General features: G+C 41.0%; 1 protein-coding gene and 1 pseudogene across 3 annotated transcripts in view; both read left to right on the top strand.

Annotated features, from left to right (window-relative positions):
* Positions 1-6866, top strand: part of LOC126404273 (gastrula zinc finger protein XlCGF17.1-like) — a 331284-nt gene that overhangs the window by 148695 nt on the left and 175723 nt on the right. The gene's annotated exons all lie outside the window — the stretch shown is intronic.
* On the top strand, positions 1645-6841 carry LOC126404641 (oocyte zinc finger protein XlCOF6.1-like; annotated as a pseudogene).

Here is a 6866-nt window from a genome sequence, read left to right as displayed (position 1 = left end):
AGGTCACATGATCAGCTCCTCTATCACCTGCAGAGTCAGTGGAACAGGCTGCACACTAAGACACTGCAGATGATGGAAAGTGATGACAAAAGGAGCCAAAGATGCTCGTCAAGCCAGCTGGCTTAACTCAGCTGGGCTCATATGGACTCACCTGTTCTCTGTTCAGTCCTCTGTTGATGCTGAAAATTTGGAAATGAACAAGGTGAAAGTGACTCGAAATGATAAATGGCTTTTGCAATTTTTAGTTTTTGTTGTTTGGAGCAGGAACATGAAAGCACACACACTATATTCGCACACTCTTATGTGGCCAGCCTCAGGTCACCTGAGTAGAGGTTCAGTACCACGTCTCCATGTCTGCAGTCAGTGGCCCTCACTACTGGACCTGTAGTGCAGCTTCACCATGAAGCTGCAGAAACTTGAGACAGCAACAGATTCACACTAACAACATCTAATTCTTCTATGTTAGAGACTCAGGTGATCCTGCAGAGTCCTGACAGCTCAGCTGGAAGAGACAGAACTTTACAGTCTGAGTAAGATTTTAGGTTCAGGTCACACCTGTGTTTTCCTACTGTCAGACCTCAGAGGACAGTTTTATAAGGGTTTGTCTTACTGTTAAAATCAAGTAACACGTTGGGCTCTTCTTTTAGGACGATGAGTAAAAGTATTTTATCTAGTGTCCTAACAGGAAGTGACTCATATCTCAGCTGAAATGTTTCAGAGCTGCAGAGGAGTTTCAACCTGTCAGCAGCTGCTCATGAAACACTGATGTTTTGGGAACGCTTGATGACATTAAAGTTATTCAAACATCTTTTGGTCAAAAAGCAGAATAATATTTTTTATTTATCCAAAAGAACAACTTTTATTAATGCAAATAGATGTTAAGATAATTTTGAAAATTTTAGCAAACCGACTAGACAGTGTTGATAGACAGTTATGATAATTTGTGTGAGATCACAGAGATACAAATGCCATTTATACCTAGATTATTTATTTTGGGTGATGATTCAGTTCTGGTACGAGAGGATAAACATATCAAAAGTTTTGTCCAAACCAGTATTATGNGGATCAATATTTATGATAATTTGTGTGAGATCACAGAGATACAAATGCCATTTATACCTAGATTATTTATTTTGGGTGATGATTCAGTTCTGGTACGAGAGGATAAACATATCAAAAGTTTTGTCCAAACCAGTATTATGATTGGCAGACAAATACTTATCAGAGGATGGAAGACGGAGGGGGTTCCCTCTCTTCAAGAGTGGGCTGTAGAGATGGCACAAGTTGCAGCATTTGAAAAGATGTCATATAAACAACTGGGTAGATTGGATCTATATGAAGCAAAGTGGGGCAAATACATAAAATTTTTAAAGGGTTCCTGAAAGGGGTTGGATGGTGGAGAGATGCAAGTTTTCAATATTGTGAGTAAATACAGAATAGTGCTTCTTATGTGTTTGCATTTTATTCAGCTATTATTGCTTTTATTTTTTCATTTGTTTACCAATTATCTCTTTAATGCAGTGATTACTTTGTGCTGTATTAACCTTGTTTGGAGTCATTTTCTAATTTTGTTATAGTTATTTTGTGTTTTGTGTACATTGATGCAGGCTGTGTAGCTGTAATAGCTGTACATGAAGGAGCACAATGGTTGATGTTGGTAACCAGAAAGGGATCAGCATGGATGGTGGTGGCTTGGGAAGGGTTTGTTTGTTGGGGGAGGGGGGTTACGGTTCCTATTGTATTGTTGAAACAATGAAAATAAAAATGTTAATCACAAAAAAAAAAAAAAAGTACCTAACTGATTTACATATTGATACAACAGCCCTTCCTGATAAAAAGTGAGGTTAGAAGACATCTGTAGGTGATTTTTTTTGCCATTCTGGCCATTCAGAAAGTCATACAATTTTGTTCACTGAAAAATACATTTTTACATTATTGTGTCTCCTCATTGTAGTGAGGAAAAACATGTATTTGCATGAATATTGTGATCAAATGTATTTTGTACTTCAAAATATAGACCTTGATGATACATTTTAAATGGGTTTTGTTATAAATATGGCTACTTTATTTTTTCATGGTGAGGTCAACATTTGCATGGAATTGCCCATTTACAGAAATGTCCATTAGGGATGGGCATAAATTTTCAATTATCGATGATTGATAAGGCTTTTGATCAATCACAAATAATTTTGATCGATAGCCGCAGTGTTTCCCCTACAATGCCTGGCATAGGTCCGGTGGGGTCTCGTAAGCCCAGCGAGCCGCCGGGCCTCTGAAAACACTACACCATTGAAAGACGGAGGTTTTGCTGAAAACTAAAGCCTGTAACCCCTGGCTGGCAATGGTTGTAAACACCCAGGGGTGAACTGCGCATGCGCGCCATTCTTCCTCTTTGGCCTGGGAGGATTGAAGCTCAAAACTGGGGCAGCTGCGCTCTCCTGCGGCGACAGCCTGCACTGCACTCTTTTGTTTTCTCTTTTTTGAAATACTCGCTTATCAATTAATAATTGATCGTTAATTTTTTTGATGATCGAATAATGAATTTTGATCGTTTGCCCATCCCTGATGTCCATTAATGTGTACTGTCCTCCTTCTAAATAAATAAATAAATAAATTAAAAGATCCCAGAGAACAGACTCCTGTAGCGGCTGCAGCTTCGAGCTCTTCTCCTTCTCTGTGCTCTTGGCACAAGGCATGTGCAGCACCAAATTGCATTACAGCTTTATTTTAATGAATTATCAGAGTCGCATTGTGTGAGATCTCAACACTATTTCGAGTTGAGTTTTGTTTTTTAAAGACATGTGGAAGTGGGAAAGCAATTCAGCGTCTGTCTTAGGGCTGGGCGATAAATGGATTTTATCGATTAATTCGAATTTGTAGTTTAGGTCGATTTGTTTTAAAGAAAATCGATTTTCTCTTTAACATCCACCACCGCCGCTCCCCGCGTGCTTGATACACAAACAACATGGCAGCGAGTGGAGAAGAACTCGTTCCCAAGAAAGGAACGAGTTCTTCAGTTATTTGGAATTGGTTCGGTTTTGTGGCGTCAGACACAGAACAAACAGCACCCCGCTGCAAAGTGTGTTTGAAGGCTGTTGCTACCCAAGGTAGCAGTACAATTTACTGTAGCACCTCAAACAGAGGCATGCTGCCGAGTGGGAGAGGTGTTGCTCCCTACAAAAATATCCCTATTCAAGTGCTTGAATTTGTTATTTACGTCTGAACGCAACACAGGCTCCGCTCCATAGACTGTGTGTTCGGTGCCGTGCTGCAGGTTCGGGCCAGACTTGGTTATAATTGTCTCGAACACGGGAAAATGCGGCCCTAGCCGTGCTCTAGTGTGCTCACCTGTGTGTGTGTGCCAGTAATCAAACTGACTCACAGCAAACTCTCGCATCCTATGAACAATCATTGTCACGTAATTCACTTCAGACTGAGTAAATAAAGAGCCACACTGTACCCTCCAGACATGACAAGAGTAACAGTACATGTTAATGACTGCTATGAAATTAAAGCTCACCTCAACCTCACTCACTCTGACACAGCTGAGTGAACACTGTGAAGCTGTTTGATGCTCAGAGATCTGTAGNTCAAGGGCTGGAGGAGGATGATATCACCAAGTTCACATCCACTCCTGTCCCTGTGAAGAGTGAAGATGATGAAGAGAAACCTCAGTCCTCACAGCTTCATCAAAGACAAACTCAGCAGATGGGAATAGAAGCAGAGGGAGAGGACTATGGAGGATGTGAGGCAGCCAGAAACTCAGATCCAGATACACATTTACAACCTGAGACTGATGACAGTGATGATCGGACGGAGACCAGAGAACCTCAGTCAGGTTTAAACTGTCTGAAAAATGATGAAGTCCCTGTCAGTGATTTGATTGTTTGGGAGAAAAGATTTAGCTGCTCTGAGTGTGGGAAAAGATTTGGTCAGAGGCGAAATCTGAAGGTACACATGAGATCTCATACAGGAGGGAGACCATTTAGCTGCTCTGAGTGTGGGAAAAGATTTTGTTACAGTGGAGATTTGAAGAAACACATGAGAGCTCATACAGGAGAGAAACCATTTAGCTGTTCTGTGTGTGGGAAGAGATTTGGTTACAGTGGAGATTTGACGATACACATGAGAGCTCATACAGGAGAGAAACCATTTAGCTGTTCTGTGTGTGGGAAAAGATTTGGTCGTTGTGGAATTCTGAAGCAACACATGATAGCTCATACAGGAGAGAAACCATTTAGCTGTTCTGAGTGTGGGAAAAGATTTGGTTACAGTGGAGATTTGAAGATACACATGAGATCTCATACAGGAGAGAAACCATTTAGCTGTTCTGTGTGTGGGAAAAGATTTGGTCGTTGTGGAATTCTGAAGAGACACATGAGAGCTCATACGGGAGAAAAACCATTTAGCTGTTCTGAGTGTGGGAAAAGATTTGGTTACAGTGGACATTTGAAGATACACATGAGATCTCATACGGGGGAAAAACCATTTAGCTGTTCTGAGTGTGGGAAAAGATTTGGTCGGAGGGGACATCTGAATTTTCATATGAGATCTCATACAGGAGAGAAACCATTTAGCTGCTCTTAATGTGGGAAAAGATTTAGTCAAAGTGAAGTTCTGAAGAAACGCGTGGGATCTCCTACAGGAGAAAATCCATATAGCTGCTCTCAGTGTGTGAAAAGATTTGGTCACAGTGCACATTTGGAATAAAGAAAATAATAAACACATGAGAGCGCATACAGGAGAGAAACCATTCAACTGTTCTGAGTGTGGGAAAAGTTGTTGTCAGAGTTAACATCTGAAGGACCACATGAGATCTCATACTGGAGAAAAACCATTTAGCTGCTCTGAGTTTGGGAAAAGATTAGGTCACAGTGGTGTTCTTAAGTTAGACATGAATTGTCATGCAGGAGAGAGACCATTTAGCTGGGTAATTTGTGGGGAATCATTTAGACAAAGTGGAAATTGATATACACATATGACAAACTGTGAAGGAGGAAAGTGATTCAGCTGCTCAGTTTATAGAAAAATCTTTTACGGAATAAGACCTTCAAAACAAATGAGACTTATATAAGACACTGACCCTTCAGGCTCAGTGTTTGTATGAAATCTTTACCACAGGCTGGATGGTTACACAAACACATGAAAACCCACACAGGAGAGAAACCTTTCAGCTGCAGTGTTTGTCACCATCAAAAATTCACTTGGCTTCAACAACTCAGAAACCAATCAGAGTTGGGTATTGTTTCAATTTTAGAATTTTAATCCTGGTTGTTGTTGGTTACTTGAAACAGTTGTTAACATCAAATACTATATGCAAAACTATATGCATTTCCTCATTTTTGAACAGTTCTGCCATTTTCATTATATTTGAAAGTGCGCGGGGCGTCTGTGGATTAGTGGATAGAGCAGGCGCCCCATGTACAAGGCTGTTGCCGCAGCAGCCCAGGTTCGACTCCAGCCTGTGGCCCTTTGCTGCATGTCATTTCCCCTCTCTCCCCCTTTCACGCTTAACTGTCCTATCTATAAAAGCAAAAATGCCCTAAAAAATATCTTCTTTTTTTTTTAAATTTGAAAGTGCGCAAGCACAGGATATTAAGTTGTTATGTTGTGCCTTTGTCTTTGCTCACATGCTGTATGTAAAGTGTTCTCCTGGATATTAATGATTTCATCCATGCAGTCAGGTCAGATTAAACTTGAAGGAGGGAGACTACAGGTCTGATATGTGTTTTGAGATTAATGCTTTTATTAATCCTTTTGTCCTCATCTTACCTTAAGGGGAAGCAACTTTTTATTGTTTAACATAAGAAGCACCTCCTAAACAATTTCAAACTGAGTCATTCACCCGTTTTAGATAGGAATTGTGCAAATCTGCAGGAAAGCCCAATCAGTCTTCTTTCAGCATTGGCAGTATAAAAACAAAATCGGGGAGTGCAGCAAAATGCCACCTACCTACTTTTGTTTATACAGAATGTGCCTTTTTCGGGGCAATGGGGGCCGTGAGCAAGTAATAAAACATGTAGCTCAGCGTGTGACGTGGGAGGGAAGCCGCGGCTGGTCAGTCTTTTTGCGATTCTCTCAATTGGCAATTGGCAAAAGTTCCCTCTTGCTACTAGCTGCTCGCTAATTCCTGCTATCAGCTGTTTCCTGTTAGTCGACCGCCAGTGGGTCGCACGTGCGGCATCATCAACAGCCCCTCCCGTGGCGGAAGGCCAAAAAGGTTCCACCAATATGTTTACCCTACGAGGCGGAAAATTGTGCACCTTGCAGGGTTTCCGCGGGTCATTAAAAAGCATTAAAAGTCATTAAATAGATTTTGCGAAAATTAAAGCCTTAAATGGCATTAAAAAGCATTAAATTCGATGTCCGGAGGCATTAAAAAATTAAATACACTTGATGGGGAAAAAAAACATTGTTATTCATGATTTATTTTGATTATATACACCTTTAATAATTTTGATCAGAAGTATAATGTGATGATTGACAGCAGAACCCTTTAATTGGTTACTGTTTACGGCCGGTGCACAGAGTCACAACACCAGATGCTTGGAATGCAGCGTGCTGTGAGGGTGCTCATGCTGTGGCGAAAGAGCGGAGGGAATATTAGCAAATGTCGGAAAAATGGGAAAATGCAAGTTTCAGCAGAAGTGGTTGGATGAGGAACTATTTAGAACCTGGTTAAAGCCCGTCGTAAACCCGGAGAGGAATTTTGCAGCGTGTGCAAAAAGATCTTCAAACTTTGCACAATGGGCGTCAATGCGGTGAAATCACACATGCTGTCAGATAGTCACAAGTCGGTGATTAAAGGCAGGCAGCAGTTAACTGTGCTGAATTTCTTTGCCGTGACCAGCAACGCAACTTCTGCT

Source organism: Epinephelus moara, chromosome 17 (genome assembly GCF_006386435.1).
Source record: "Epinephelus moara isolate mb chromosome 17, YSFRI_EMoa_1.0, whole genome shotgun sequence".
NCBI classification, from domain to species: Eukaryota; Metazoa; Chordata; class Actinopteri; order Perciformes; family Serranidae; genus Epinephelus; species Epinephelus moara.
The sequence above is the reverse complement of the archived record's forward strand: the minus strand, read 5'-3'. Positions and strand labels throughout refer to the sequence as shown.